Genomic DNA, 26608 nt, shown 5'->3' on the forward strand with positions numbered 1-26608 from the left:
AACACCAAGCACACACTAGGGACAATTTAGAAAATGCCAATCATATTTATGTCCTCAGTACATGTCACAATTTCCTAAATTCTGGTTTGCTGACTGAACAGAGCCTCGCAGTTAGGAGACCCGGGTTCGCTTCCCGGGTCCTCCCTGCGTGGAGTTTGCATGTTCTCCCCGTGTCTGCGTGGGTTTCCTCCGGGCACTCCGGTTTCCTCCCACAATCCAAAGACATGCAGGTTAGGTGGATTGGTGTTTCTAAATTGACCCTAGTGTGTGCTTGGTGTGTGGGTGTGTTTGTGTGTGTCCTGCGGTGGGTTGGCACCCTGCCCAGGATTGGTTCCTGCCTTGTGCCCTGTGTTGGCTGGGATTGGCTCCAGCAGACCCCCGTGACCCTATTCGGATTCAGCGGGTTAGACAATGGATGGATGGATGACTGAACAGAACAGATACACACACACACAAATCAAGCACAACTTAGAATCGCCAATGCACCTAACCTGAATGTCTTTGGACTGTGGGAGGAAACCGGATTACCTGGAGAAAACCGCCACCCACTGCGCCACCATGTCACCCCACATAAAGAGATTAATAAGTAATTTAAACAAAAATACATCTGACAACTATTATATACTGTACATACTTAAAGATCTGATCATATTGGTGAGGAAAGGTGTGCCGTCTCTGATCAATGGGTGTCACCCACCCTGTCCAAATTCTGTGATCTGCTGCTGCCATCTGCAGGTTGAAATGTGTATTGTCTTTAATAATAATAATAAATGACATTTATATAGCAATTTTCTCAGTACTCAAAGCGCTATCCACAAAGGGAGGAACCGGGAAGCGAACCCACAATCTTCCACAGTCTCCTTGCTGCGCACTACCACTGCGCCATCTTTTTATTTCACGATAAAAGGATACATTTGGTATTTTTCACGTTGTTTCTTCACTAACATGTTAGATATTGGTTTGCTACATTAAAATGCGTTCTAAAGTGAAGCGTATTTTATACATTTAAAAAAATAACTAGCCCACCCTTGCATTTTTATAATGGAGCTAATGAGTACTGGGGTCCCAATGTGAAGCAAATCCTTTAAGCTTACCGAGTATGTACACTTTGAAGTAGCAAGGGTTTTGATTTAAGAAGATCTGCCTTCTGCATTTCGGAGGTATGACTGTGACAACAACATCACACTGGAAATATTACATTTTATCACAGATTCCTGCTGCTAATTTACTCGTTTCTGGCTCGCTTCTAAGCTCACAGCGGATGTGGAGTGGAGTCATTTCTTTAAAAGTTTCTTTCTTTTAAGCCATTCTGGTGTGTGTTCAGAGCATAGTATGTGGGAATATTTATTTATTTATTTAAAGAGCTTCTGTAAAAATCCAAATACCCCCCTGGGGACAAATAAACTATCTATCTATCATGTAGTGCCTTTCACACCTGTCTATTTAATTTTGTGTGACATTTTGTTTAAAGACAAGAAATAATGCAAAGACATTTTAAATCTTAAGATAAACAGAATATATTAAATAACGATATGCACGTATATATATACTAGGAGGCTTTGCCTCGCTTGCCAACCTCTGGGCGGGCGCCACGCGCTACCTTCTTTGCAGTTCTGTCGCACGTGTATGGGGAAGCGAATGTACAATTTAAACAGATTTTTATTTTCATTGGAATTGCAACATATGCATAATAGAACTAACTATTTTATGTTATATTAGTAAAACGTAATAAATCGAAAGAAAATGATGCTGAGTTATTCGTTGCGTAATAAGATTTCGTTCTGTTTGGTTTTGAAATGAACACGAAAAATACTTTTTAAACTTATAGCACTTTTACTGTAAAACATCAGTAAAAACATTTTTTGTATTAAATTTTCGTCAATATCGCATTGAATTTTGATTCTGTGTTTGGACTGTGCTCGTGACTAAATTTCGTTTCTTACTCTCCATTAAAAAACTAACTTTTTCAAATGTTTGTCTCTGTGATTTATTAAGCCTTTGCAAAAGCTATTCTAATGGGAAACTGTAAACGTTTTAATACGAATGGCAAATCAGGATCTCCTTTGGTGTGTAATGTTATCCCCTGAACATGTACTACATTACCTTTCGTGGATACATCCTTCTTTCAACAGTAATTCGTGTGAATTGGAAGACCGGACGGTGTGAACAGTTGTATTCTTTGGGATATTGTAAGTTGATGTTTTCATCTTCCTCACGATCACTGCCAACTGTTTCAGCAGAGTCTATTGATTCGCATTTAACCAATTGACATTTTTGGCGTTAATTCGTTTAACTTCTTCGTTTCTCGTTGCTAGGATTGCCCGTGTACTCATTTTTTTTAGTTGATAACCCTTCGTGATGAAATTCTTTAATTAGATTTGGACTTAATAAGTCTTTTTTAATTGTGAACTTAAAGTGAGGAAAACGTTAACATTTTTAACAGCTAAGACAGCAGGAACTGTGTCTGACAAAAGCATTCACATGAATGAGGAGGGAGAGGGCCGTGTGCGTGGCTGAATATCGTTGAGTGGAGGGTGTGACTTGAAACAGTCTCATTATCCTACCTTTTGACCCCCATTACACACATCAACCTACCTGGAAGAGGGAATTCTCTTTGGATTGCCCTTTCCAAGAATTCTTCCTTTGTTTCCTGCAAGGTGTTTTGGGAGTTTTATCTTGTCTTCTTAGAGACTCAGTTCATTCTTTGTGTGATTTTTGAGCTAAGGAAGAAACACATTTGTTGTTGTCATTGTAGCTGTGAGTCACCAGTGCTAACCCTGTGCCACCTTGCCATCCACTGCAATTCTGTAATTGATTTGTTACTCTGTAATACATGGGTGGTCAGTTTCAGACCTGGAGGGGTGCAGCTTTTCATTGCAGCATGTTTCAGTATCTGAGGATAGTTTTTGAATTGAACTCTATTAATATCATATATCCGTATATATCTCTCTATTATATAAAAAAATCCTGGGATGAGATAAAACTTTTTCCAAGAGATGTTTTCAAGACCGGTGAGATGAGGCTTTGGCCATGCACAACACACAAAGCATAAATCAAGCAGTCCTGTTATCTGAGCTTGACAGCCTAACTGTCATTGTCACTTCAGCTACAGCATCCTGGTTTTGAACCCTGTGCCATGTTGCCATCTTTGTAGAGTTTGTAGATGTTCTCCCAAGACCTCCCACAATCCCATATTCATGCAGTTTAGGTTAACTGGTCAGTTCAAACTGGCCCTTGATCCCTTGGGTGTCCATCTCACACTATCAGCTTCAATAAGATGTCTAAAAAGAAAAAAGGCAAAGGTCTGAGATGATATATCGATCAACTCTGCTCTACAAATCATTTTGAGGGTGCTCTCAGAAAAAAGAGTTCTGGAATTGTCCCATTCATTAAGAAGCCATATAATTAAATAACAGGTTTTGTTAACACCAGGAATTGGGTCTTAATAAATAAATAGGATGGACTGAAAATTGATGGCCTTCCGGGAACTGAATATACCAACTGTATAGTGGTCTGTTAATTGGCTTTGCAAAAGCCCACCAGTGTTAACATAAGGTTTAAAGGACTAAATTAACATTTTGATTGTTTAGATGGTCCTTATGAACACTTAAAGTAGTAATTTAACACTGGAGCGTTTACTGTGTATTACTGATGAGCTGCTGGTTAAGGAAAAAAGAAACAATTATGCGTTTGGAATCTTTGAAAAAGAAGGCCAATTAACATGATGGCAGCTGATGGCTGCTTAATTAGCAAATGTTAATTGGGTTGTAACTAAGAATGCAGCTGAAAAGAATCCGCGAAGCCCCGACGCTCATTTTGACACCCCCTGTTCTAATTGGAGGCGGCCCAGGAGCGGACAGCTCAATTGCACCCAACTGACTGAAAATTCGATCCTCACTGCACGATTCATCAGGTCGATCGATCTTTTCGGGACGGTGCAGTTAAATGCTGCGGTGTAAGTATGTTTGGTTTATGTTTAAGTTCAGATAAGTTCGCGATGCTCCTTCACGGACACGTTCAGCGTCGTGGGTTCAAATCCCGCGCCCGATCGCTGTCCATATGGGGTCTGCACGTTCTCCCAATGTGTAAGTTGGATTATGGGGCCCTTGTTGTCAAGTGACATCTTTGCAAGTGCTGATCAACCTGCATGACGTCGCCGCTCCCAGAGTGCTGCGGATCTCCCAATACGCGTGTAGGTTCACTGGAGAATGTAAATGTACTCGGGGGCGAGCACCGCGAGTGAGTGGCTCTTGTGGCGGATTGGCGCCTTGTCCTTGTGTACTATTCCTAACCCCCCAAACCCATTGCACTCGACGTTGCCGGAATACGTGGCAGAGACCCCAATATGGGTTGAACCGGTTTGAGAATGTTTTTGTTGCGTAAAGCTGCGTGTGCGACCCCAACCACGATTATTCTTTTATTTCGCTTTTAGACTGTTTGTTATTTTTTGGTATAACGCCATGCATTTACTCTATTCCTGTATACTTTCATATACGTCGCATGCCCCTCACTGTCTCCGGCTGTTCTGTCGGTATTCTGCCCGGTGGGGGCTCTTGGCGCTAGAAAGACACGCGCGACTGTTGGTAGTGGTCTACTATTCTATGTTGGTATATTCTCTAATAGTATTTTTTTCGTTTACTAGCTGTGCTACCCGTCTAAGACCGAAATCTATAGATTGGTCCAGATCTAATTATGCAATTTTCATTACGCTATAACTTAAGTTTATTACACAGAAATTCACCCGAAAAATCCCGGACGATCGAGAAGTGTGCGAACTCACGACATGAAGAATCGTCTTTGCACCAGAATGTAATCATCCCTGCATAAATCAAAGTCATCCAGACGATCTGGACCTGCATAATTAGATCTGGACCACCCTGTAAGTAATTAATGTAGACTTCCGCGTTAAAGTTGGCAGTGCGGCGTGCCCGTCCAGTTGCTGTGTCTCTTACAGTCTACTTGGCCCAGGATTCGTAAAAGCGGTGCAAATGTTTGTGATGCGCCATCTGTTAGATAACATGGCATTTGGTACAAGGTTCGTAAAAGCAGTTTTCATGTTTGTGATATACAGTACAATCTGTTGGATAAAATACTACTTAGTACTGGATTTGTAAAAGCTGTGCTAATGTTTGGGATTTTAAATGTTTTTCAAAATTCGGCGATTTTAAACTGCATTTGTTTAATATAAAACGTATTCTCGTACCTTTTTTTTTTAAGCTTTTCAAGTCATTAGGCTTTCCTTCCTTCTTTGGACTAGCAGGCTGATTTTTTTTTTTGGTGTTTCGAGTCCTTAACTTGTAATGACGCCATTAAGTTAGCTTAACCATTCTCCAAGCCTATTCGTGTTATTAACAAACACGTTCATTTGTGACAGACACCCTTCATTTCACACCAGCTCGCCAGTCCGGAATCTGTAGTTAAAAGCGTTAAAACGGAATGAAATGTCTCCGGTCCGTGCAATAGAACACATTGCATATACGATATACATCTTGTGTAGAAAATTATATTCATGGGCTGTTTTCATCTATAAAGAAAATTGCACTCTTTTTCAATTATAAATAAATAAACGTTGCTTTCCCTTATCCTCCCAATTCAGGCCAGGGTCACCGGGAGACCACCTAATGTACTAAAATGTAAAGTTATCATTGCCTACGTAACAAAAACGGGACCTGAACGGGGATGTTTTCTGCCTTTCCAACGAAGCTGCAATATGGTTAATATACTTGCTAAATATGTAAAACCGATTTCGGGCAAATGAAAATGTGTATAATGTAACGCAATACAAACGAACGGATAAATAATAAAAAAAAAATGTATAAAACACTACCCGCCACATCTGAACTTCGTCGCGTGATGTGGTCGCCATCTAGTGCCCATGAGCGAAAGTGCCGGATAACCCCTAACTAACGGCCCGCATTATGCGCCAATAGGGAGAAAAATCTTTTTTTTTTTTTTTTTAGGGTTAAAAATCCTAGATAACTAAAATGAATTCATGTAAAACGCAAGACATTATTTTTATTTATTACGCCAAGAATTATCAATTCAATTAATTTCCTAAGCTGCAAATTAAGGACGAGCACAGGACGTTTTTAAATGAACAAGCCCAGCGAGCCGCATAGAGATGAGATTTGCCATTGGGAGCGCAGAGACCGAGCCTGAGAAAAAACGCGCACTTCAGTTTTAGCGCTCAAACACAGTCCGACCCATAAGGTCACAATGCGGGGGGTGTATGAATGTAGGCCTAATATGCACACACGCTACTGGTGAAAAGTAAAAGTTTGGAATCTCCTCCAAGAAATTTTGCTTTTTGTTAGAAACTTCTCCACACCCCAAATATCATTCAATTGATTTGAAATACAGCCAAGACGTTACTAGTAATATTAATGGCTATTGCTGCGTATGAGGACTTCTTTGTAATTTGTTAGTCACCTATAACTTGGCAGCCATTTTCCCCAGTGATTCTAGTGCTCCACTCCATTAGCTTATCCTTCATTTGCCACGTATAAATGCTACTTGAATATTAGAGAAACCTTTAACTGCAATCTGTTTTTTTTCTGTTCACTTTGCTTGCAAAGTACTGGATTTCCTAAAGTTCAGTTCTGAGTTTAAAAGAAATGGCAAAAATGAACGCACACTGTCAAGAAACCTGTCAGTCAGTCTATTGTGGTGTTGTGTATTGTTCGTAAAGTTTTATTTATTATGAATATGTTCTTAAGTTTGCATATGCTGGGTTTATGTCCAAATATGTTAATGGCGTTTTCGTTTGTAATTACATTCATAGCATCCCCACCCATACAATCAGATCGAGACTCCGACTATTGATGCTATGAATGTAATTACTCGGATCTCCAGGCTGTCAAATAAACGAAACAAACGCCGTTGCGCAGCGTAAAGGAACTTCGTCTCTGACGCTGATGTCCGAGGTTCGATCCCTGGGAGGGATGCACGTGTCGCGTACTCTTTGCATTATTAGATAATAAACTGTGTATGTATGAAATCTGTTTATTTATAATCTGTTTGTTAAAAAAAATGCTGGTTCTTTTCTGGGTTGTATGGTTCCTTTTAGAGCAGATAATGACATAAGGGTGTGGAGGTTGAGCAACAAACACTTTGCAGGTCCTCAGCTGGCTTGTTTCTGAAATGTCTGTGTACTTTTGCCCATTTTAATAGTTTTTTTGTATTTTCCACTTTTACAAATGGCCGTTTCTTTGAAACTCTTCCTCTTAGGCCAGCATCTCAGAGTTGTCTTGTCATCATTGTAGATGACACTGGTGTTGGGTGTGTGTATTTAACGAAGAAGCCAAATGAAGACATGTAAGGTGTGTGTTTCACCGACTACAGTCTCTAATGTCCTTATCTTGTGTAGTTTCCCTTCTTTCCTGTTCTGATTCTGCTTGCCCACTTCTCTGAAGACGGTGATGGACACCTTTTTATATGAAATCTTCAGTCAGTCTGTCACATGAAATAACCTTCGGTCTGCAAAAAACATAGCAATAGACTGACATGTTACTTGTGGAAACTGTTTCATTTTGGCTATTTGAACTCGCAACTAAAATTTAGAAATGCCAGTACCTTGACATACAGATCAGGTCAGGTTGGAGAGCTTATACTGGTACAACATGTTGCTGCACCCACCACATGATGAAATCGCTCAGGATCTGGTTGCATCCCCCCAGGCAAACACTTGGTCCAGGTCCCACCTTCCGTAAATGACCATCCGTCTACAGCCAGGTCTTACATGGGCATCCCTTTCGCCTGGTTCACCCACTCTGGTCCTCAACAATTAGGATCCTGAGAGCCGGAATCATGCCAGATGACTATTGTACCGTAACTGGCACTCCTTCAAAAATGCAGGTAATGTCTCATTCAGGACTCTGTTAGCAACCACTGGTTTGACAAAAAGTCAAACCAGCGATACCCAAGGATTCTCCAAACAGACACAGTACCTAAGGAGTCCAGTCTTCATCTCGGGTCACTGGATAGCATCCATGTCTTGCAACCATATAGGAAGCACCAGGATTGTAAAGACTTGGACCCTCGGCCTTTTGCATAAGTGGCAGGACCACACACCCCTTTCCATGGGCCTGATGACCCGCCATGCTCTCTCAATCTGTCTACTGATTTCATAGGAAGAGTCACAAGAGACATGAATGTCACTGTCGAGGTAAGTAAACCTCTCGGTGAGGTCGACCCTCTCTCCGCAGACAGATACACTGCTGATGGCCGTGTCCAAGAGGTCATTAAAGGCCTGGATCTTGGCTTTTATCAGTACACTTGCAAACCCAAACACTCGGACCCGTCACTCAGTTGCTAATGCAATTACAAAGGTTTCTCTAATAACTGATTAGCATTTATACAAGCAAATGAAGGAGAACCTAAGGGACTTTACCATTTTTGCCTTTTTTAAACCCACAACTGAACTTTATGAATACAAGTATTATCCCACTCATGGAAAGAAAAATTACTTATGTTCTTGAGCAAATTAACAGGTCTCAATGGTGTCTTGTTAAAGGTAATTTCTATCAAAAAACATGAAAATTCCAAACTTTTAACCAGTAGTGTAGAGAAGTGTATGTGTATAATGTGTGTGAGTATATTAATCTCCATCCATTTTCCAACCTGCTGAATCCGAACACAGGGTCACGGGGGGGTCTGCTGGAGCCAACCCAGGGCACAAGGCAGGAACCAACCCACTGCAGATAGATATAAAAACTAGGGGGCTCTGTCTTCGCTTGCCCGCCCCCGGGTTTGGTTTACCGGATATACAATATAAACAGATTAGTTTCATGGGAATTGTTACATATGCATTATTTTCACTTTTATTTTAAAACTTTTGTAAAAACAATACTTTATTTCTGTCCCCGGGCGTGGTTAAATCTTTCTCGCAGGATGTACAACGCTGCTCGCGTTGTGAAGGGGGTGCGGCTGAGCGCACACTAAGGAGATGCCGTCGGATCATCTGCTGGCAGCAGACAGTTTTGTATCCCCACGTTGTATGTAGGAGAGATACTAAATAAAAGCAGTGTGACTATTCAAAGCAGGTGACTCTTTAGCATAACAGGTAAATATTTATGTCCTGTAGATGGCCATCAGCAATAACCTGTAGCAGTATTTTCCAGAAATTCTGCCTTTTCTTTAAAACACTGGTTTATAGGCCATTACACTAAGCAACACACAAATGCCCTTTCTTTAGAATACTGAATTCTAGCCCATTACACTGGCGAGCTGCCTGTTCTGCTTGTCTCGATGCCTGATCACATCAAAGCCTGTACAGCAGCTGTCCTTTTGCCATTTCACATCTCTGTCACTCGCGTTGTGAAGGGGGCGAGGTGAGGTTGGGGGGATGAGGGTTACTTTGAATGAATGCACGCTAAGGAGAAGCATTCTGATCATCTGCGGGCTTTCTGCTGCTGGCAAGCTGTGTGTTCTGCTCGTCTCATGTCATTGTTTTAAGAGCTGGGAGCACATGAAGCGCGTCTGCCAACAGCAATCCAACAACTGCTAGGTTAGATGTCCGTGGACTTGTTTTAAATGTTGTCTCACTGCCTTGTCTCGCGTGACGTTGTAAAAACAATACTTGTCCTTTATTTCTGGCCCCAGGTATGGTTAAATCTATTTCTCGGGACGTATAATGCTGCTCGTGTTGTCGGGGGTGTTGATGGATGGCTGAACGCATACTAAGGAGGTTCCGTCGGATCATCTGCTGTCGCACTGCTATCAGTCTTCTGTGTTGTACTCTGCCCTCCCTCAATCGGACCTAACAGTCGCTTAAAACAAAAAAGGCTTCAACCTGGCTGGGACGCTACAAAACTTTTGAATTTTACTGCTTTCATATTCTTTACCTTTCTCTGCATGTGTATCACGCCATCGTTTGTTTGAGCCTTTCAAATTCCACTGCTTTCATAAATTCTTATTCTTTTTTCTCTAAAACACTTTTGGGTCTCTCTTTCTCCGGGCTGCTATTTCTTCTTTGCATAGTCGTTGATGTTTAATTTTGAACGTATTGTCTTTATACGCTTTACATGTGCTGAAGGCACAGGCTTTGTGTGTGCTACGTGCCTTTACACGACTGAGTGTTATTTGATATTTTTTATGTCTTAAGTGTCTTCTGAGAAGATCACGTATCGTCACCCTGCTTTTCCTTTTCCAGGATTTTATTTTATAATGGAGAGATATGTATATACAGTATGTTTGTGTGTGTGTGTGTGTGTGTGTGTGTATAAAGAACAATAAAGTAAAAATATACAGTCAGGTCCATAGGTATTTGGACAGTGACACAATTTTCATAGTTTTCGCTCTGCACGCCATGACAGAAGATTTGAAACGATACAATCAAGATGTGATTGAAGTGTAGTCTTTCATCTTTAATTCAAGTGGTTTACAAAAATATATCGTGAACCATTTAGGAATAACACCCCCATTTCAAGGGGCTCAAAAGTATTTGGACTTTTGACTGACAAACTGTTTCATAGTCAAGTGGGAGCAGTTCCCTCATTATTTGATTAACTATGAATTTGGTAAAATATCTGGAATTGATTCCAAGTGTGGGACTTAAATTTGGAAGCTATCCCTGTGAACTCTCAATATGAGGTACAAAAAGCTGTCCGTGCAAGTAAGGAAAGAGAAAACGAACTCTTTAGAGAGAAGAAGCAAACAGAAACACCAAGGGCTTCATGTATGACTCCATGCATAGAATTCACACTAAAACATGGTGTACGAACAAAAGTGGAAATGTATGCATCTGAATATTTTTGTGTGTACGCACATCTGTGCGTATGCCATCTTCCACGCTCTTCCGCTCCGTAAGTCCTGGTCAGTGTGAAATGTAATGCACATGCCTGCCACCTCAACTCCTCCCAAAATTATGCCACTTTGAATATGCATATCAATATAAATAGCCCCTTCCCTTCAGTGTTTCATGAAAAGAGAATGGCACAAGGACTGGGGGGAAACTTTAGCGAGTGCAAAATGGAGGTCCTGCTATGTGAAGTGGGGACAAGGAAAAATGTACTACTTGATTGCTTAGTCAGTGGAATAAGCAATTCAAGGAAATTTTGATGGAGTGGCATAGCATGGCAGATGCGCTCAAAAGTTCAGGATCAGAAAATAGCACAAAAAAAACGGTCAAACCTCAAAGTCGCCGAAAAAAGGAGAGTCTCAGCCCACCGTCTTTAGGGGGGTATACTGTAGTGAACTCCCAGGGCTCGCACCATTTGAGCAGCGAGTTGCTGCAGTTATTGGCAATACCTTTGTTGCCAGCGGGGAAGGAGACTCTGACACCATCGCAGGTTATGGTGAGTTGTAAGAGATGCCAGTTATTGCATACAGCACCATTTTCACGTTTGTTTCTCGGGATGAATGAATCGTGGCAGGCCATTTTGAGACATTAGTGAGGTGCATTTTTGCTTCATAGATTTGCACATTTAATAGAGTGAAAATGCTTTCTATTTACATAAATTCACTCTGTGAAGGCACCTTTCATAGCAATGTGTGTGCGGTCGACCGCTCTGATTACATTGCGGAGAACTGGACATTGCTGCAAATTGAGATTTGATGTTTGCCTGTTCAACAACAGTGTACAGATGTCTTCTATCTGCTTGACAAGCCCATAATACCATCCCATACGGCTTGCATGACTAAAAACCTAATAACATTTATTTCTATAGCACATTTTCATACAAATGTAGCTCAAAGTGCTTTACGTGATGAAGAAAGAGAAAAAAGCCAAAGAATTTAAAATTGGAGAACACTAATTAATATAGAATAAAAATAAGGTGCGATGGGCAGGGAGGACAGAAAAAACTAATTTCCAGACAGCTGGAAATTTTGGTAGATTTCTTATAAAGCAGGAGCACACTGGTGAACTCTGCAACACCAGAAGTCCTGGACAACCACAGAAGACAACTATGCTGGATGATTGCAGAATTCAGTCCTTGGTGAAGATGAATCCCTTCACAACATTTAGCCAAACCAAGAACACTCTCCAGGAGGTAGACCTATCAATGCTAAAGTCTACAATCAAAATGCCTCATGAAAGCAAGTACCACAAAGTACAAACCACTGGTAGACCTCCAGCATAGGAAGGACATTAGACTTTGCCAGCAAATATTTTTTAAAAGCCTGTCCAGTACTGGAACAACTTTCTTTGGATGAAGAAAGCTAAGATTAACATGTACCATGAACTGATGAATACCACATCATCTATGAAACATGGTGGAGGATGATCATGCATGGCTGTCCATGGTTCCATCACTGGTGTTTATTGATGAAGTAGCAAGATGGATTCTGAAGTGTCCAGGAGGGCTATACTGTCTGCTCAGATTCAGCCAAATGCTGCAAAACTGATAGGGCGATGCCTCACAGTACAGATGGACAATGAGCCAAGACCCACTGTGAAAGCAAACAAAGTGCTTTTCAATACAAAGAAGTGGAATATTCTTCAGTGGTGAAGTCCATCAACTGACCTCAAACCAACTGGACATGTATTTCATTTGAAGACAAAACAGAGAGCAGAAAGTCTAATGAATATGCAACACTTGAAGACCACTGCAGTAAAGGCCTGGCAAAGCATCACTGGAGTGCAAATCCAGCAGTTGAGATGGCCATGAGCTCAGACTTCAGGACACGATTGACTGTCGGATTTTCAGCCAACTATTGAAAATGATCAGCAGGTTTATGATTGTTAGTTTGACCAAATACTTTTGATTCCATGAAAATAAGGGGACTATGTATAAAAAATTACTGTCTTTTCTAAACCGCTTGTATGATATTTCTGTTAAATCCCTTGAATTTAAAGGTGAAGGTTTATGCACTTCAATCACATAATAATTTTGGTGGCTTACAGAGCCATGATTATGAAAATTGTCATCGTCCAAATACTAATGGACCTGACTGTATGAGAATTGGGGGGCAAATTAAGGGATGAGTTTTTAAATCATTTTTCTTTCTTTCCTTAGCAAGAATCCATGAATCTAAAGAGGGCATCTGTTCCTGAGCTACACCGCAGTACAACTGAAAGTCCGACCCCTCCATGGAGGACACCTGGACACCTGATAGGATTACAAAGGCCAGAAGACGCATGAAGTGGGTGAGTCGGTGTGTAACCCTGTAAACGTGAAAGTCCAGATGATAAGTGAGTGTGTAATAAGAATTAAACTGGAAGCCAGTGACGATTACATGGAAAGGGTGAGCTGATCAGGGGCTGTTTGTCCAGAGTTCTGCTCCGTGTTTATATGTTTAACAGAATTGCTGGAATAAAGAGCATCACGATTATTTAATTTTGAGGTAGCAAGCACATAGTGTCAGAATTACAGAGGTTAGACAGTGAAGAGTTCAAGTTTCTAATGTTTGGGAAGTAACAAGTTCTAAAAAGCTGGCCCGATAGACCGAGAATACGTGACCGTTTTATAAAATCCGCTCTTTGCCCCCACAACTGCACTACCCCGGTGCAATTTTCACTACCGCTACACACGTTTAATTCCATGAGGAAATTTAGACATACTGAGCTTTCTAAACACCCATGAGAAGCGATTCAAATATTAATAACCGAAATCTAACTAACCCCATCCCTGTCCGGGGATGGTTCCTGCTCCCGAGATTGGCACTGACCCTCGCGATTCTTTTCTGGTTAATGCGGATAATTGAATGTCATGTTTTTTGGTTCGCAAATTTATAGCGATAGTATTCCGTCTAAATACGTGTAAAAACCGCCGCTGCAGATGTTCAATCGTAGCTGAAACGCTAAGACTAACCCTGGACCATTGGCCTGATCAATAAAGTATATTTTCTTCGAGCCTCTGATCCAAAATGGTCAATCTGAGAAGACGGTATAGCCCTGAACACTTCAGAAATAATCCTGGTACTTGTGCTGATTCTAAAATAGGTCTGTTGATACCTGGGCTCTTAACTTTTTTCCGGTTTTCACACAATTCATTCATTTCATATTAAATTTGCTGCAGGACTAGGGCACTTTAAACCGCTATCTACAAAGAACAGGCAAAGTGAGGGACGCGAAAGGGCTGAGGCATGCGCACAAAGCATTTTTTTAAGCCGAGCGTTTCAAGGCTGTACGCATGCGTAGATCGTAGCATTTGCTTCCTTGACTCCAATGCTTGAAGCTGACAAATCGCTCTGTAACTCCACTTACGGTCAGCAGAGAGCGAGAGAGAAACTGGGCGTGTTCGAGTAGCAGCGTTTCACTCGCCGCTCCTTTCAGCCTTCTATAGTATGCGGGCACATTTGTGCATATGAACACAATTAACTATCAAAATTATGGAAACTCTTAACATTTGAGCGAAAAGTTCTTAAATGCAAAACATATTTATGGAGTTATTTTTTGCCACGTGTACAGAACCTCTTTGGCTTCAAATGAGTTTTTCATCTTTAAGTGGATACAGGGGAGAAATACAAAATGAATAACCGAATGGACAGATTGAAGTAACTTTAGCTATTGGTGGCTGAATGGTTAATTTTCCAGGGTTCCATAAGACTAAGTTCAGATCGCCGCCACTGTCTGCGCAGTCTGCATGTTCTCCTGTGTTGTTCTTCAGGATACGCAACGTTTCATCTTGACCGCTCAGATCAGACCAGTTACTAATTCTATGAGTCGATTGCATCATCCCTGCCACCAATAAAAACTCCTGATCCCTCACGATGTTTGAATTGAACTAAACAGGCTGGATAAATGGATAGATGGTCGTTGTTATATTAAAAAAAAAAAAAAATTCCAATCTGATCCAAAAACTCCAAATTAACTTAATGGTAACTAACTTTGCAGTGAACGGAACGAGTATCCCATCTTTTCTCAGCAAGGGTACCCCCCTCCTTCCTGTCTTTTATTTGACCATAAAGTGCATACCTTTTATTAACATGAAGCAGAGAACAGATTAGTCTGTAAAGAAACCTGTGAAGCTCCATTATCTGCCACCTTGTGTCCCTAAGCGTTGGTGGAAAAGCATTAGTGTCGTTTAAAAGGCGCTGGCTACGTGCTCACCGCTGACTACACATCCTTTACACCATAAACTGTTTGACTAGTTTGCTGGAAAACATGGAAACAATTTTAGCAAGAAAAAGCCATTGTTCGCAGTAGGTCTGTCAATCCTTTTCATCTTGTTTCTCCAAGAAGACTTGACGCTTTGAAGGTTCTCAAAGTCAAGCTTAATAACACACTGGTGAGGCCTCATCTGGAGTTCTGTGTGCCGTTTGGGTCTCCAGGCTTCAAAAAGGACATAGCAGCACTGAAAAAAGGTCCAGAGAAGAGCGACTAGGCTGATTCAGGGGCTACAGGGGATAAATTATGAGGAAAGATTAAAAGAGCTGAGCCTTTACAGTTTAAGCAAAAGGAAAATTAAGAGGAGACCTGACTGAAGTGTTTAAAAATTATGAAGGGAATTCGCACAGTGGATCGAGATGGTGACTTGAAAATGAGATCAGCAAGAACACAGGGACACATTTAGAAACTTGTTAAGGGTAAATTTTGCACGGACATCAGGACGTTTTTGTTTACACAGAGTACCGCAGACGCATGGAATAAGTGACCACGTAGTGTGGTAGACAGGAGGACTTTGGGGACCTTCAAAACTCGACAATGGTTTTGTTTTTTGTTTAAATTCAGTGGAAAGGACTGGCGAGCTTTGCTAACTTAATCCATGTCTCAATTATTTTGTGTTCCCATTGAAGAGTTTTAATGTAACTGATTTGGTCAACTGTACTAATTCCCTTAATTTTGGACCCTACAATTCTGTTGCCACTTAATCTGTTCCTTTTCTATTTAAATGTTTCAGTTTCTTTGGTTTTGCCCCCAAAGTTTGTACTTCTCAGTCCTGTGATCAACCCATTTTCTTGTTCTCTGGACTTCCTCTAGTGTCGCTATGTCTTTCTTACAATATGGAGACCACAACTGCCCTCTAGATAAGACTGTCGCCTCACCAGTGCGTTTTATAAAATGCTTCTTGACTTGCACTCCACACTTTGTGCTTTATAACCAAACATTAGCCTTCTTAATCGTGCCAGCACCATGTCTGGATTTAGAAAGTCTGTCCACTACGATTCCTATGTCCATCTCATAACTTCAAATATTTTTACTTCATACAGTATGTGTGTTACTTTACAATTGTCTAAATTTAATCTGCCAAAGCCCGTGTCCTGTGAAGCTCCCTGTGTAATGGCCTGGCTCATTCTAAATCTTCCATCATTCCACTTAGTTAAGCATCCATCTGAAAATGTTACCAGCTTTGTCTTTATACTCTCATCTTTACGTATTAAAGAGCAGCGGCTCCAGTGAGGGACACCACTTTAAATGTCACCCAATTCCATAAGGTTTCCTGTTACTGAACCATTTGGTCCTGATATTTAGGTGGATTTTAACTCCTCTACTCCTCACATCTTGAATTCCGACTTCTTTAGGTCTGATCATTAGCCTCCCCTGTGGGATCTTATTGAAAGCTTTCTGAAAATCCAAATAATATCACAGATCTGCAAAACTGAACTCCTACAAAGAGTTTTAATTGTGAATAGTAGTTTTTATTTGTATTCATGAGCACACAAACATTTCCATCACGTCACGTTTAAGTAAAACATTCAAAATATGAAAACCAATGTTTTTCTAAATCGATCTGCCTAAATATTTTCATATCCATGTAATATTTGTAAACCTACACTTGCCAGCCACTTTTTTTAGGTCCATCTTGCTAGTACCGGGTTTGACCCCCTTTTGCCTTCAGAACTGCTGTAATTTTTGGTGGCATTGATTCACCAAGGTGTTGGAAACCTTTCTCCTAGATTTTGATCCATATTGGCCTGATAGCATCACACAGTTGCTGCAGATTTGTCGGCTGCACATCCATGATGTGAGTCTCCAGTTCCACCACATCCCAGAGGTGCTCTACTAGATTGAGGTCTGGGGACTGTGGAGGCCATTTGAGTCCAGTGAAGTCCTTGTCATGTTCAAGAAACCAGTTTGAGATGATCTGAACTTTGTGACATGGCGTGTTATCCTGCTGGAAGAAGATGGGTACACTGCGGCCATAAAGGGATGGACATGGTCAGCAACAATACTCGGGTAGCTGTGGCATTTAAACAATGCTCTGGTGGTACTAAGGGGCCCAAAATGTGTGAAGGAACTCTCCTCCACACCATTAGACCATCACCACTGGCTTAAACTATTGCATAAGGCAGGATGGAGCCATGCTTTCATGTTTGTTGATATCAAATTCTAACCCTACCCTCCGAATGTTGCACCAGAAATTAAGACTTGTCAGACCAGCCAACATTTTTTCCAATCTTCTGTTGTCAATTATGACGGGCCTGTGTGAATTGTAGCCTCAGTTGCCTGTTCTTAGGTCACATGAGTGACGCCCAATGTGATCTCATGCTGCTGTAGCCCACCTGCTTCAAGGTTTGATGTGTTGTGCATTCAGAGATTCTCTTCTCGGTTGTAATAAATTGTTATTTGAGTTAGTGTTGTCTTTCTATTAGCTAGAACCAGTCTGGCCATTCTCCTTTGACCTCTGGCATCAACAAGGCATTTTGCCCAGAGACCTGCCACTCACTGGACATTTTCCCTTTTTTGGGCCATCCTATAAATCCAAGAAATGGTTTTGTAGGAAAATATCAGTACATCTGCAGTTTCTGAAATACTCGGACCAGCCTATCTGGCACCAACAATCATGCCACATGTGACAGATAGAGGGCACTATCGTTCTCTTGAACCCTCAGACTATATGCCAGACACCAGGTAAAAGTCCAAAAAAGTTGACTTTTTATTAATTTTCAGTGCACGGAGCACCCTCCACTCCACAATACTCATACAAATAACCAATAATCACAATAATACAATCCTTCACTACTCCCAGACACATTGCCATCCTTCCACCTAGCACAGCTTGACATCTGGGATTTCCCATCGTCACTTAAATGTTCCCTAACATGGAAGTGTCTCCAATCCTTCAGTCCATGTGACTTCCTATCACTTCCAGGTCAGATAAAAAGTTCTCTTCTTCATCCCGGAAGTACGTCATTTCCCCTGTCGCTTTGTCTAAGACGTACTTCCGGGTTATAGGGCACATACGACTCTCTGGGCATCTCTGCAGCATGCTTTGTTGGCCCCTGTGGTATCCAGCAGGGCTGTAAAGGAAAACTCCATCGTCCATGATTCCCTGCTGGTATTCGGGGGCACCTCCATGCTGCAGGGAGAGCTCCACCTGGCGGCCTGCCGATATTGGCCGGGATGACAAGCCGGCCATAGACCACACACATTGAAAGTCACTTGTATCACCTTTCTTCCCCATTCTGATGCTCAGTTTGAACTTCAGCAGGTCATCTTGATGATGTCTACAGGCCTGAATGCATTGAGCTGCTGCCATGTGATTGGCTGATTAGATATTTGTGTTAACAAACAGTTGAACACCTGTACCTAATAAAGTGGCCAATCTGTACATATACCACTACTGTAGTTTTTGTCACTGTTGTTTTTTTTAAATCTTCCAGCAGTCGTCTGCCGCCATCAGCGTCTCTGGTACCTTCTTTCTATGTCCTTGATATCTTAATCTTTTTCACACTGCTCTTTACACACTGCTGGTCAGTCCTTCGGAGTCCAATGTAATTTCTGGGCTGTGTTGCCCCTACTCCCACAGAAAGTGTAGGACTCTGTATGCTCTGACAAATGACCCAGCAGAATAAACCGAACTTTGAGGTCCCCACATTTGAACCAACAGTGCTCAATTGTAGTTAATTTTATCAGCTAAAATAGCCGTTTTCCTTTGAACATCGATGGTTTTCGTTTTTGAATCCAGAGCCCACAATCTATAAATTCACAAGAAATCTAACCCACCCCACCCCGTATACCTATTGTCTGCACCTCTCTGATCGTATCCTTCAGTTGCGTCTTCGTATTCCAGCACATTTGTGTTTGTGAAACGAATCCCCATTTAAACACCTGCTGATTGTATACTAGCCCACCTAGTCTTGCTTTTGATGCTTTATCTTTTACTTAAATGGTTTGATTTGCTCATAATGCATGTTAGGCTGACTAGTTAATGTTCTTTGGATCAGCCAGTTAGACGTTTTATACAATTGATACTCTCTAATCATGCACCTTGATTCCTCTTAAGTTGAACTCCATTCTCATTGGGGGGGGTTGACTGTGTGCCTTATACAGTGTCTTTCGACTTATTTTCCACTGCGGATTTCTCTATAAATCCTTCTAAATTGCGCCGTAAACTTGTTCCCCGTTGCACGTAAAATTTCGCTAAATCCGCAGGATAGGGTCATTTGATGAACGTTACAGAATGGCACAGAGCTGGCGCTGCGATCATTTTAGTGAAGCGCTAATGAAGCGTTCAGACAGTTAAAACTGTACACGTCTCACTGGCACATCCATCGAATTAGAACAGAAACTTCAACGTATGTAAATCGGAACTGAAATAACCTGGCGCGGCTTCCGTTCGCCTCTCTGTATTGACAACTGTGAATGCGGAAAACTGGGCACTAACAGTAAATATCTGGCGCACATCACGCAGTCTGCCACTCCGCTCCGCACTTCCTCGAGCCGTCGCCCACACACAAACCTGACGGGCTTCCTTCCGCGGCCGGCAGAGCTCATCGGCTGTTCTGCCTCCAGGTATTTCTTCAGGTTTTACAAGTTGGATAACTCTGTAAAATCGGTGATCGCAATGTACGGGCCCGGATCTAGACTGCTCAGGTTTAGAAAAGGGTGGCGGGTAATAAGAAATTTTGAATGGGCACCATGTCACACCGTACACAATTTAGTAAATGGGCAGAGAAGGGAGTGCAACATCACTGCTTGAACTGCCCGCTTGATCTGAAGGCGTCGGTCCTGAAGCCCGGATGTGGGAGTTAACAGCGGCGGGGTGGGAAACGCAAATCGCTGTATGGTGTTTATGGCTTTTACGGGACGCCCAGCAGTAACCTGACAATAACATTAAAACTTTAATATTCTAATTCATCGCAACTCTAATACCAACTATAGCAACAATAACAGAAATTTTATCCCCCCCCCCAAAAAAAGTTAAGAATAAACAAATGTTCACCTCCAAATAATAGACCCCCACAAAATGAAGTTGGAGGGTCAAGGCAGCACCGTTTATCTATTCTGTTCAGTCAGAAAACCAGAATTTAGGAAATTGTGACACGTGCTGAGGACATAAATGTGATTGCCATTTTCTAAATTGTCCCTAGTGTATGCGTGTGCGCGCGCCCCCTGCCCTGGATTTATTTCCTGCCTTGCGCCCTGTGTTGGCTGGGATTGGCTCCAGCAGACCGCGTGACCCTGTAGTCAGGATATAGCGTTGGATAATGGATGGATTTTCAAATGATGCAGAATATAGTTGACCGATTGGCTGGGCAGAGTATAAATCTGAGTGGACCCCTTTCTAAATTGGGCATTGGTAATGTAAAGTGAGGGTGGTCCAGAGACTTCCCACTGCTGATAACCGTATTAACACACGCTCTATAATACCCTCTCATCTAGAATCTCTGTCTAATTAACTTGAAATCCTGTTTCATGAGTAACCACTGATGCTGATGGCTTCAAAAATTTATTTTTTGGTGGGAACCATATGAAGCATTTTGACAGGCTGACTAAATCAGATCTTATACTTAACTCTGGCAGACTGGTTCGGCAGGATGATGTTCTCATGAGCCCTGCTGAATGTTCCATTTGTCCACCCATCCATCTTCCAAGCCTGCTTGTCCTGTGCAGGGTCTCGTGGAAGCTGAAGCCTACCCAGCAAGTATCGGGTGCAAAGCAACAACATTTATTTCTATAGCACACTTTTGTACAAAGAGTGTAATTGAAAGGTTTCTTTGTCAAGATGTCTAAAAGATGCAAGACAGAACCAAAACAAACTGACATGAGAACGAACAAATGAGATGCTGAAAATAGTGGATAAGGATGAATTAATATGCATTTACAAAACGATACAATTATTAGAAAATGAGGAGTCCTCTTTATATAGAGATGTGTTGTAAAGTCTGATGCTGTGCTCAGATTGCTGGGAGGAGGAAAACGAACAACTTGCGGAGACTCCAAGGCCAGGCCTCCATCCGGAGGAATGACTTTGTCCTGAACGATCTGATGAAGCAGGGGGTCTCGTTGATCAAAGAAAAGCAGATACCCCTATGGTCAAGTAAGCAGTGATGGGGGAAAAATAGAAAAGAAATTGGACCAAAGTAGAGGCTAGTTATTACAAATCCCAGAAGTATAGAATGTTGCTATGCATATAAAATCTGAGGATATTGTCCTATGAAAAAGTTTGGGAACCCCTCTCAGCCTGCATAATTTACTCTACTTTCAACAAAAAAAAGATCAGTGGTATGTCTCATTTCCTAGGAACATCTGAGTACCAAATAAAGATTTTTAGTGAAGCAGTATTTAGTTGTATGAAATTAAATCAAATGTGAAAAACTGGCTGTGCAAACATTTGGGTACCCTTGTAATTTTGCTGATTTGAATGCCTGTCACTGCTCAATGCTGATTACTTGTAACACCAAATTGGTGGGATTAGCTTGTTGCACCTTGAACTTCATAGACCGGTGTGTCCAATCAGGAGAAAAGGTATTTAAGGTGGTCAAGTGCAAGCTGTGCTGCCTTTTGACTCTCCTCTGAAGAGTGACAGACAGCATGGGATCCTCAAAGCAACTCTCAAAAGATCTGAAAACCAAAGATTGTCCAGTCTCCTGGTTTAGGAGAAGGCTACAAAAAGCCATCAGAGGTTTAAACTGTCAGTTTCAACTGTAAGGAATGGAATCCGGAAATGGAAGGCCACTGACACAGTTGCTGTTAAACCCAGCGGGTCTGGCAGGCCAAGAAAAATACAGGAGCGGCATATGACAGGATTGTGAGAATGGAGGTTATCTGTGGGTTTCTGTAACCAAAGACCTGCAAGAACCTCTCGCTGCAGGTGGTGTATCTGTACATCGTTCTACAATTCAGCACAGTTTGCAGAAAGGACATCTGTATGGCAGGGTGATGAGAAAGAAGCCCTTTCTGTACTCGCGCCACAAACAGAGTCGCTTGTTGTATGCCAATGCTCATTTAGACAAGCCAGATTCATTCTAGAACAAAGTGCTTTGGACTGATGAGACAACAATTGAGTGATTTAGTCAAAACAAAAAGCGCTTTGCATGCTGGAAGAACACCGCATTCCAAGAAAAACACCGGCTACCTACTGTTAGATTTGGTGGAGGTCCCATCATGCTGTTGGGCTGTGTGGCCAGTTCAGGGACTGGGGCCCTTGTTAAAGTCGAGGGTCGGATGAATTCAACCCAATAGCAACAAATTCTTCAGGATAATGTTCGAGCATCAGTCACAAAGTTGAAGTTACGCAGGGGTTGGATATTCCAACAAGACAATGACCCAAAACACAGTTTGAAATCTACAAAGACATTCATGTAGAGGGAGAAGGACAATGTTCTGGAATGGCCGTCACAGTCCCCTGACTTGAATATCATCTAAGGGATGATTTAAGCAGGCTGTCCATGTTGGGCAGCCATCAAACTTAACTGAACTGGAGAGATTATTTTTTTTTTTTTTGTGTAAGAATGGTCAGCAATACCTTCATCCAGAATCCAGACACTCGTCACAGGCTATAGGAGGCGTCTAGAGGCTCAAAGGAGCAAAAGGAGGCTCAGCTAAGTACTGATGTCATATCTCTGTTGGGGTGCCCAAATTTATGCACCTGTCTAATTTTGTTACGATGCATATTGCATATTTTCTGTTAATCCAATAAACTTAATGTCCCTGCTGAAATCCTACTGTTTCCATCAGGCATGTCAGATATTAAAAGGAAGTTGCTACTTTGAAAGCTCAGCCAATGATAAACAAAAATCCAAAAAATTGGATCTCGGGACAGAGTTTGAGGACCACCGATTTAGTTCATCTACTATTTGCTGCTCACTTTCAATTCTTTTTTTTTTTTTTTAAAAGTAGTACTGAAAATACTTTTTAGCTTCGATTTTACCAGGTTTGTCTGGTTAAGTTTCTATCTTAAAGTAATGTCGCATTCTTTGATTTTCCATAGAGATTTTGCAGTCTTTTGTATATCAAGTTCATCCATCCTTTGATCATTTGATGGCGTTACAGGACAGCTCACGCCATGCGGTAGCCATGTCTTCTTATAGTTCTTTATGCTCAAGTCCAATAGGACCATAATAATAAAATTTTTACCTGATGCTTTTTTTAAAGCTGCCGCTTCATTTTTAGGTGCGCTCCCCCTTTGAGGTCTTTTTCCATCTAAATTGAGGTTTCAAGAAGTTGCAGGCATGGGGATTTCTAGATGGTGCCAATCTCAATACATGCCCCTCATACTTTCAATGTCTTAAGGCTGAAGTTTCTGGGAAAGTTTGGTTTATGTCACATAGTTTAAGATTTTTATTTGAAATATGGCCACATGGTGTATATGCATGGTCTATCGCCGCCATACAGTCGTATGAAAAAGTTTGTTTATCATTGGCTGAGCTTTCAAAGTAGCAACTTCCTTTTAATAGATGACCTGCCTTATGGAAACAGTAGGATTTCAGCAGTGACATTACGTTTATTGAATTAACAGAAAATACTTCATTCTATGCATTGTCCTTCCAGATGAACATTCCTTGGTTTTCCGCTCTCATTCACACAAAGCCTGCCCCTAGGACTAAACACAAGATCCAACCAGTCTTGGACTAGCTGGAGGGAGTCGCTGGGCATGTCAGACTACATGGCTGGCGGCCATAGGAACACGGTGCTAACTGCATGTAAATGGAAGCTATGACAGAAAATCGCTGGAGAAGTTGTCTAATGTTTATGGTCTTTACCAGATTCCTTTTCCACAAACTCTCGTTGTTCAACCTTGATCAGGTTTCCTTCCTTTACCTAATGACACGTTCCCAAACTTCCAAACACTCTTGTTTACACAAGATGACACTTTCGAGTCACCGTCCTGGAGGGCTGCAGTGGCTGCAGGATTTTGTTCAATCCCGGTTGCTTAATTAGAAAGCAATTCTTGCCAATAATTTAATCCAAATTAATGATTTGAAGGCTAAAATGGGAGTAATTCTCAGTCTTTCATGTTTTTCTCTTCACTTCCCTTCCTTGTATTTAATTAAACCCAGTAGTGCATAATAAATACACACAGGTGTAAATTGTAACAAGCTAAATGGAGAAATGCTGGTCTCTTTTGTCATATGCATGTTATTGCTAATTAGGAGCAATTAAAAAAACAAGAATACGGCTGTTTAAGACTAAAATAAGCAATAAAGGGTCAAAATCTTAATGAGCGAGACACTACAGTGATGCAGAAGTGTTACTGGAGCAATAAGTGCTTCTTAAGTAACTGGGTTGGAGCAAAAACCTGCAGCCACTGCGGCCCTCCAGGACCAGGATTGAGGACCCCTGCTTTAGAGATGGCCACGATGCTTGCTTGCTTGCTATAATGTTCACTCGTTTATGCTTTAAAATGCCTGTCTGCATTAGAATAACACAATGAGGAAAATGTTTGAGGGACAGAACATTCATTTATTACCTAAACCTGCTTATTTCACCAGGAGCTGCGGAAGGCCATAGCCTAGCAGCAGTGCAGGCAAAGAAATGAAGAGAAAGGCAGTAAGAAATTACGGAGGTGACCAGGAAAAACACTGCGAAAATTATAATTCTGTCGTAACTATTGCCAATTCTTAAACACAATCCCAAACTCATTGTTGTAAATAAGAGGTCTTAAGTCCAAATACCAGGAAAATAAATTGACACACCATGCACCAGGAGGTTTTTTTTTTCTCTCTACTATATCCTTAAGCTTGAATAACCAGGAAGTACCTGACGTTGGCTTTTATACTGTCACATCTATGACGTCTGCACTGTGTCCCTAGTGCCATTGTAGCACTCTAAATCGTGGAGAGAAGCATGGAATAATTTTTAATTATTTTAAAACCGAGCCTTCGCTAAAATTAATTGCAAAAATTGAATTCAATGACTCCAAACTGTTTTAACAATTAAATCTTAAAAGGATCTCGAAGTTAATCAAGTTTAAAAAAAAAAATACATCACAGTTCCAGTCCTGGATGTGGTGCTGATTAATTCTAAACTGCCAGTCATAAGCCGCAAATGGAGGTGTCGGGATGATCGCCACGTCACGCCCACTCTGAGTTGTGCAGCCGCGTTCAGTGCGTTTTACATGCGCACACACACAACCAGAATAAGGTGAGTGACCCAGTTAAGGCAAGAAGTGCTTTCTTGAAAGCCCCCGTTTTACTCGTGCAATACGCTTCTGGAGTTCTATTTTCGCCAAATGTACCGTCATTAAACTTTTTATATTTATATATATATATAAAAAAAAAAATTCACTGGCTGCCATAACTCTGAAAAATAAGCACAGTGCCCATGATAACTGCTTTGTGTTTTATAAATCCGTTTAGTCTTTCCTGGGCTGTTAAGTAAATTCCATTCATCCCCGACCTGAACCGATTCAAGATGCGCAGTATGAACACTGGCTGCTGTGTCACCTGATCTCTCTGTTTCAACAGATTAGGAAATAGCTGGATCCAACCTAAATTTATATTTTATTAATCGATTTGTTACCGGGTTGCACACAGAACACTTTTTACATTTACTTATTTCCCTGATGTCTTACAACGTTTGATACAATTGGTTCCATTTCTTTTATTGGTTTTCCAATTGGTGTTCAGGGTCACACAGTGGTGTCGGTAGTGGAGTTTGAAGTCCAAAGCCTTAAGCACTACACAACACCGCCTGACATTTTCCACCCCTCTGCTCTGCTGTACGATTGAGTGGCATACTGGTACGTGTGCTTCTTGCCTTGTACCCAGTGTGGCAGGTATTTTTACTTCAGTACGTTAAGTATTGCGTTAGGGGTTACTCATTACTTTAACAAGTGTTATGTAGTCCGATTACATGTAACTTTTTTAACGTGTGACCCCTAACACTGCTCCCCAGATTGTGCTGCTGAGTTTAACCGTGTTCATTCAATTTATGTACATACCTTTTAATGATTTCTGAAATATTGAGATTTCATCCAGGGGAAGGAATAATGGGATTGCCTCATATGGACGCTTCTTCCCGTGGCTGCTTAAAGCGTGTGCAAAGCTATAAGCAGGTGAACAATTTGTATTTAAATCTGACATGATGAAAACATTTTTTTGTATTCACAAATGCAAATAAAAATATATACAGTTAAAACCATTTTTAGGAGTTTAATATTGCAGACCTTTCCTGTAAAACTGTACCTGCTTCTTTGATTGGTATGGAGCAGTTTGCACTGCAGACACGTGCGGTGGTTTTCTGGCGCCGTCCCTTTGTGTGGACTTGCATGTTCTTGTGTGCCTGTGGGTATTTCCACGCATGTGCACATTAGGATCATTTGTAGATTTTTTTTTTTTTTTATTATTTTCCAGTCCCGAGACTGACCGCACATTAAGATGATTTTATGCTCCGTCCACTTGCTTGTAAATTCCTATTTAAGATTTTTTTTTTTTAATTTCTTCATTTTACGTCTTGTACGTTTAAAGATGCCCAGAAGAGGCGAAACATCTGAGCCCAATCATTTGGTTCTTTGAGCTTTATGCGCATGTGTAGAATGTCTCCTCGGAGTTCCTGTAG

At 41.3% G+C, this 26608-nt stretch overlaps 1 long non-coding RNA gene across 1 annotated transcript; it reads left to right on the forward strand.

Moving 5' to 3' along the window:
* The first annotated feature begins 3841 nt into the window (after window positions 1-3841).
* On the forward strand, window positions 3842-24745 carry LOC120519077. Its single transcript, XR_005631380.1, has 3 exons — window positions 3842-3955; window positions 12957-13087; window positions 24541-24745. It is a non-coding gene; the product is annotated as an uncharacterized LOC120519077 (long non-coding RNA).
* The last annotated feature ends 1863 nt before the right edge of the window (window positions 24746-26608 follow it).

The sequence above is a fragment of the Polypterus senegalus genome, chromosome 18 (assembly GCF_016835505.1).
Source record: "Polypterus senegalus isolate Bchr_013 chromosome 18, ASM1683550v1, whole genome shotgun sequence".
Taxonomy (NCBI): Eukaryota; Metazoa; Chordata; class Cladistia; order Polypteriformes; family Polypteridae; genus Polypterus; species Polypterus senegalus.